This window comes from Hoplias malabaricus, chromosome 9 (genome assembly GCF_029633855.1).
Source record: "Hoplias malabaricus isolate fHopMal1 chromosome 9, fHopMal1.hap1, whole genome shotgun sequence".
Lineage (NCBI taxonomy): Eukaryota > Metazoa > Chordata > Actinopteri > Characiformes > Erythrinidae > Hoplias > Hoplias malabaricus.
This window is the reverse complement of record NC_089808.1, coordinates 21,411,026-21,417,469: the sequence shown is the minus strand read 5'-3', so window position 1 is coordinate 21,417,469 and position 6,444 is coordinate 21,411,026.

The window sequence follows — 6,444 nt, the reverse complement described above, 5'->3', positions numbered from 1 at the left end:
ATTTTTCCCCATTTCGTTTTAGTGCACGATTCTGTGGATGTAGGTTACAGATGAACGGCTTAGGGTCTAAGACAAGAGGGACTACTACAACGGGTTTAGTACTTGAGTTCTGTCCAGAAATCTTATTATCTCATACTCTACCACAACAAATGGTATCTTAGCAAAGAGGAATGGTCTTAAATTGAGTCAATATGAGAGACGTTTCTCATAATGAGATTGTTGTAAGAATATTACAAAATTATTTGGCTAATTTCTAGATAGATGTAATTTATTTAAAGTGTCTAAACTTTGCTGTCTAAGAAATAATGAAGGAAACAAGTAAAACAATACACCAATAGAATCAAACAGATAAAATCCCATTAACCCAGGTAAGACTGTTTAGAAACATGTTGAATAATTTGCAAATATAATAATAATAATAATAATAATAATTATTATTATTATTATTACACTTATTTACCACAGAAAGAAAAGTACAGTCATTGCATTAATTTGGTCTTTTAGATGTTGTGTTAGTTTGGGGGGCAGTGAAAACAGTTTTTTTCTGTATTATTTTAAGTTAATGTTTCACCCTTTGTGTGTACAATTAGTTTAGATAACTATTATTCATTCATTCATTCATTGTCTGTAACTGCTAATCTAATTCAGGCTTGTGGTGGGTCCAGAGCCTACAGGGAATCACTGGGTGCAGGGTAGGAACACAACCAGGAAGGGACACAAGTCCTTCACAGGGCGACACGCACTCACACATACACACCTAGGGTAGGGTGACCAGATCTGTCCATCTTAAAAAGAAGACACGTCTTGGGGGTGGGGGGTGGGGGGTGGGGAACGCTTCTCAAAATTCTATGTAAGCTCTAGAAAAATAAAATCCCGGACATTGTGAAATTTTAAGTCTAAAAAAGAGGACATGTCCGGGTAAAAGAGGACGTCTGGTCACCCTAACCTAGAGACACTCTTGAGCAGTCCTACCAACACCTACCAACGTGTGTTTTTGGACTGTGGAAGGAAATCCATGCAGACACAGGGAGAACACACCAAAGTCACCCAGAGCAGGGCTCGAACACACAACTCCAAGACACTGGAGCTGTGTGACACCTGTTGCGCCAACTGATAACTATTACACTTTTTATATTTTAGCCCATTGCCAAGTCCATCTGATATATAATACTCAACCAGTCCTACACAATGCCACTAAGCTGTGTATGTGTGTGAGGAATTGTGCACATTAACCTAAGAGTGTCAAGACTTTAGTGTTTCAGACGGGGGCATGAAGTCTATGTGTTTAATGGATTCAATCCAAAGTACTGACCTATATTACCTCACAAATGTGTCTAAATGCCATGAAATCCTGAGAGCAATGTTCCAACATGTAGTGTGGAGTTCCCTATAATTCAGTAAACGATAGCTACTAAGGCATGAGGGCAAAGCTGCTTATTAGTATACACAATTTCATAAGAAATATTGGATGAACCCACATGTTTTGTAATATGACAAAAATGAAAAACAATAAAAGTTCCATGCTTGCACACATTGGTTTTATGTGTTGTATATACACCTCTGTGAGAGTAGCCAGACCTGCAGGATAAAGTGATTGTCCCACCCCACTGCCTCCTCCTGCAGCCAGGGGGGTTAGGAGCTCAGGTCTTTCTTATTAATAATGTGTTATATTATCATATTTCACGCACGAGCAGCCCAGAGAAGGTAATTACCAGCTCCGTGCTATTAAGCCCAGTTTTTACTCTCGTCATTTTCGCCTGGCCAGCCGAGGCAGAGGGCTGCCGGCATTTATTTCCTGTCTGGAGATTTATGAGCAGCCCGCCTGGGCTCAGCTCAAGCCGTAAAAAAAAAGAAAAAATGAGAAAGAAAAAAAATGTCTTGGTGTGTCAGCGTACATAAGAGGTGGAGAGAGCAAGAGTAAATATTTGCATGTTTATGAGGATAAACTTAGTTTAATTGTGAAGACTCATGAATTTAGCAGTTTTTGGGGGATGTTTGTGAAGTACTGACCTTCAGGATGAGGATGTTTAGCATGCTCAGTGCAGAGTGTCAGCTGGATGAGTGTAAAGCCACCAGCAATAAGCAGTGTAGCAACTGTGTAAAAAACTGTAAAGTTAATTTAATCAAACAACAAGCCTGAAGATATTAACAACATAACACTTTTGTAAGAAGTGACTTAAGAAGTATGCATTTATGTTTCTTCCCTTTAAATGACTACAGTAAGTGACTTGCTTGCAGATGGACAAACATCCGATTTATTGTTAGTTACTCATTTCTAGAGAGATGTCTATGTGTCTAGCATCTATAGCATCCCTCACCACTCCCTACTAAAGCAAATGATAACAAACATAACATACAAATATTCTGTATTCATATAATTAGGACAGCAATTAAGACATGTTCAATATAGAGCTAACTTGAATCTGCAAAACTGCTTGTTTTTGCCAGTTTATTCAAGGCTTAATTGAAAGTCTTCCGCTTGACCATCTGAGTAATTGTGATATTGGGTAAAAAAGGAGGTCCTATGGCAAGCCACTTTAACGGTAAATCGTGTGACTGGATTTACTCTACCGATATCTGCAATTCATTTATGACTTGACATAATTCTAAATTAAGTTATCTCTAATTACATTTTGACTAGTATACATGATGTCAAATTTACAACTGAGTTCAATGGAAGCTCAAATTAAAGATATCTGAAATTAATTATTGACTATCTTAAACTTACATTTCAGATATTTACAATTAAATTATGATGAGTTAAAAAGTAAATTAGAGATTTTGTGCCTTTTGTAAGATATCTGAAACTAAATTGCGGCAGTGTCACAGTGGGTAGTGTCGCAGTCACACAGGTCCAGGGACCTGGAGGTTGTGGGTTCAATTCCCGCTCCGGGTGACTGTCTGTGAGCAGTTTGGTGTGTTCTCCCCGTGTCCGCATGGGTTTCCTCCAGGTGACTGTCTGTGAGGAGTGTGGTGTGTTCTCCCTGTGTCTGCGTGGGTTTCCTCCAGGTGACTGTCTGTGAGGAGTGTGGTGTGTTCTCCCTGTGTCTGCGTGGGTTTCCTCCGGGTGACTGTCTGTGAGAAGTGTTGTGTGTTCTCTCGGTGTCTGCGTGGGTTTCCTCCTGGTGACTGTCTGTGAGGAGTGTTGTGTGTTCTCTCTGTGTCTGCGTGGGTTTCCTCTGGGTGCTCCGATTTCCTCCCATGGTCCAAAACATTGGTAGGTGGATTGGCGACTCCAAAGTGTCCGTAGTTGCGAGTGTGTAAGTGAATGTGTGTGTGTGTGTGTGTTGCCCTGGGAAGGACTGGCGCCCCCTCCAGGGTGAGTTCCTGCCTTGTGCCCAATGATTCCAGGTAGACTCTGGACCCACCGCGAACCTGAACTGGATAAGGGTTACAGATAATGAATTAAACTAAATTGTAGACATCTTGAATAAAATTAACGACTAGTCAAAACTAAGTTAGAGATATGCAAAATTGTATTTTTGACTAGTCAAAATATCTTTTAAGATATTTTCCAAAAAAATACAGATATCTTGATCTTATTCACATTTTGTATTTCTGATATCTTAAATGATAATTCAGACTTGTCAAAATGTAGCTGATTTACTTAGCACATTTTGGCACCATGTAAAAGTTAACAGGTCTGCATATTATAGCGGCCTCTTGTTTTACATTTTCAGTAAAGTCACTTACAAATATTGGTAGTTGTGCATGTATAAACAACCATTTAAATATGGCAACTTCAGCATTCCTTTTAAATCTAAAGATCTGCCCAACGTAACGGTTAAGGTTAAATATTCCAGTCTCTTTCTCTATGGTGTTATATTTTTAATGTACAGTCCATACTCCCTGGCATGTAAATAAACTTATGAACATTCATTGAAGGAGCATCAGCTGGTGTTATTATGATTAGTTTTGATGTATGGTTGGGAAGGGTTGGAGTGAAAATGGCATCTGCAACTAATATTTGTAAGTGACTTTACAGAAAAATAAGCCCAAAATCGTTTAAATTGAGCAGACCTGGCAACCGCGGTAACACATGGGGGGACAAATGCACGCAATGACTAGAACATATCTGAAAATGTCATCTTCACTAGTTAAATTCGAATTTGAGATATCTTTAATGTTAATTCAGGATTTATAACTCCTCCGATGACAAATTCACATCCAATGACATAACATCATTAGAGACATCTTAAAATACATTCTGACTAATCTTAAATTACTGTTCTTGCTAGTCATATTGTAAGATATGTTCAGCTGACATTCTGACTAGTCAAAATGTAATTGTTACTTGCCAAAACTGTTGTAGATATCCGGTATTTAATTAAAGATAGTCAGAGGAAATACCATTTTAATGTTAAAACGGCTTGCCATAGAGGTCCGTGTGTCCCTGCTCATCAAATTCTTCACCCTCCCCCATAAATAAATAAATTAATAAATAAATACAACTATGATCAATATCAGATGATGGTGTGAGTCTGAGTATTGATCGTAATTTCCTGCAACGTTTCTTCCAATCACAAGCTTTTTTGAAGAATCTCATTTCTATCTGCCACTGAATTAGTGACCCCCAACAAACTGGAAGAATGAGAGAAAGATTCCAGACGAACAGAGAAATGGAAGCAACATTAAAGCCTCCTGTTTGTGACGTTGATCTTTGTCATGGTGTTTTAGCTCGGAGTTTAGTCAAATGCCATGTGGTTTATCAATTAATTAAGATGGTTTTTGTAATAATAATAATAATAATAATAATAATAACAATAAAAAAAATGTTTACACTTATATAACACCATCCATATACCCAAGGAAGCTTTATAACTAAGAAGGAAAAAGTGTTCTGAGATGAAGATGGGTTTTGAATATAAAAACAGAGGAGGAAAAGTGGATGGAAGAGGGTAAGGAGTTCCAAATTGTGGGGGTAGCAAAGCTGAAAGACCTGCTGCACATAGAGCAGGGCCTATATCTAGGAAATCCACAGATCTGAGTTTACGCAGGGGACAGCCAGCAGGGAGCGAGGCCCCCTGTGTAAGTCTTTAAATGTCAACAGCAGGATTTTGTATTTAATGTGTTTGGTAACTGGGAGCTACTGAAGCTATGGAGGACGGGAGTGATATGGGCAGATTTCTTAGTGTGTGCTAAGTCTCTGGCCGGAGTTTTGAATATACTGAAGTGTACTAGAATGTAAGCCATAGAATAGATTATTATGGTGATCTAACCATGATGGTAATGAAATAATGCACCAGTATCTCAGCATTTTTACAGGAAAGCAAAGGGCAAAGTGTAGATATACTATGCAGGTTTGCTACGTGGTCCAAAGTACAGAGTAGTATCAAACAGAGGATGAAGGGCTGACTGGGATATCATCAATAATGAGAGAACAATCTGAGTAGGTAGAAATAGCTTACTTGGAACCAACAAACAAAAAGTTGTTTTTTAGAGTTAACCTTGAGAATGGTAACCAATATGTTAACCTAAATACAGTGAAAATGGGGGTAAAGATTCATGGGTTTGAGGCAAATATAAATCTGAATGTCATCAGCGTAACAATAAAAATTAAGGCTGTTGCAGCGGATAATATCTTCAAGCAGATCTAAATATATGTTAAACAACAGGGGACACAAAACAGAACCCTGCTTCCCAATAGTAATATACTGAAATCTATCTTGTAAATAAGAAATGAACCAGGATAACACAGCACAACACCAGCAAGGCCAGCAGAGGAAAGATTTGAAATTGGTATTTTATAACTGATTGTCAAAAATAGTCTGATCCAACAAGAGTAGGCCTGCCTTGGCCTAGTATTGTACATCAGCTTTAAACTCATCCATTTAATGCACCTTCCACTCACAGAAACAGGTGGCTTTATAGTGGACGTATGCTGCTGTGACATGGTGAATTCCCTGTGGTACGTTTACCATTTGTGAAGGACTAGAGGACAACCAACACAAACTGTGCAGCCACAGACGAGCTACTGTCTTTGAATTTACATCTACAAGGTGTAACAAGGAGATAGGAATATCTAAAAGAGTGGGCAATGAGTTTAAAAACTCCAGCAGTACTGCTGTGTCTGATCCACTTGTACCAGCATAACACACATTAACACTCCACCACCACCACCCAAATCATATCTGCTTTGTGTGGTCCTGACCATTGAAGAACATTGTGAAAGTGGGAAAATACGTATACAGTATACAGATAATAGAGTATAAAGAGCAATAAATATATTTTAGTTTGTCACTATAAAAGTACAAAGTACTATCCATCCATCCATCCATTATCTGTAACCGCTTATCCAATTTAGGGTCGCGGGGGGTCCAGAGCCTACCTGGAATCATTGGGCGCAAGGCGGGAATACACCCTGGAGGGGACGCCAGTTACAAAGTACTACTATTAATAAAATAAACTTGAAAATATATGCTAGAAGAAACAAATATACCAGAG